This window comes from Galeopterus variegatus, unplaced genomic scaffold (genome assembly GCF_000696425.1).
Source record: "Galeopterus variegatus unplaced genomic scaffold, G_variegatus-3.0.2 Scaffold1505, whole genome shotgun sequence".
Classification (NCBI taxonomy): domain Eukaryota; kingdom Metazoa; phylum Chordata; class Mammalia; order Dermoptera; family Cynocephalidae; genus Galeopterus; species Galeopterus variegatus.
Window position 1 is genome coordinate 111,815 of NW_007727616.1, and position 1,322 is coordinate 113,136.

Consider the following 1,322-nt stretch of genomic DNA (forward strand, 5'->3'; position numbering starts at 1 on the left):
AAAAAAAAAAAAAAAAAAAAAAAAAGAAAAGAAAAGAAAGAAAAAAAGGAAAAAAGGAAACCACTGCAGCAACTATGGGACTCCTTCACGCAAAATAACCTCTGCATAATTGGTATACCCAGAAGAGACAAAAAAGGAAGAGACCTAGAAAGTATATCTAAAGAAATAACGGCTAAAAATGTCCCAAGCACAGTGAACAATGACAGCATCCAGGTATAGGAAGCTCAGAGGTCACCAAATTCAATTCAAAGAAGAATAGCCCAAGACACATTATAATCAAATAGTCAAAAACCAAAGACAAAAAGAATACTGAAAGCAGCAAGAGAAAAGAAACATACAACATTCAACAGAACATCAATAGGCTCTCAGTGGATTTCTCAGTAGAAACCCTACAGGCCAGAAGAGAATGGGATGAATTATTCAAAGTGCTGCAGGAAAGAGACTGTCAACTGCCAGGGCAGTGGCATGCACCTGTAGTCCCAGCTACCTTGGGAGGCTGATGCTGGAGGATCACTTGAGCCTGGGAGTTCTGAGCTGTAGTCTGCTATGCCGTTAGGGTGTCTGCACTTAGTTCAGCCGCCATATGGTGACCTCATGGGAGCAGGGGACCACCAGGCTGCTTTAGGAGGATTGACCTGGCCCAGGTCAGAAACAGGGCAGGTCAAAAACTCCTGTGCTGGTCAGTAGTTGGGGCTTTCTACAGAGCTTTTCAGTTCAGATAACGCATTTTTTATGTCTAGTGGCCTGTGAATAGCCACTGCACTCTGGCCTGGGCAACATAGCAAGATCCCATCTTGTGCGGGAAAAAAAAAAAAGGAAAAGAAAAAGACTCGATGAAGAATTCTGTATCCAGCAAAACTAACACTCAAATATGAAGAAGAAATAAAGTCTTTCCCAGTGAAACAAAGGCTAAAGTAATTCATCAACACTAGACCTGCCTTATAAGAAATGCTAGAGTTTTTCAAGCTGAAAGATAATGACTCTAAAGTGGAAAAAGAAAATATATGAAGGTACAAAACTCACTAGTAAAGTAAGTACACAGACAATCTCCAAATTCTCCAATGTTGTAAGGGTGGTGAATAAACCACTTATATCCATACTATAAAGACTAAAGGACAAACCCAACAAGATAATAACAAACTCAACGTCGCATAAGACACAGGCAACATTAAAAGATGTATATTGAGGGCTAACCAGTTAGCTAAGTTAGTTAGAGTGTGGTGCTATAACACCAAGGTCAAAGGTTCTGATCCCTCTATAGGCCAGCCACCAAAAAAAAAAAAAAGATGTAATGTGAAACAACAAAATGTCAAAAAGTAGGG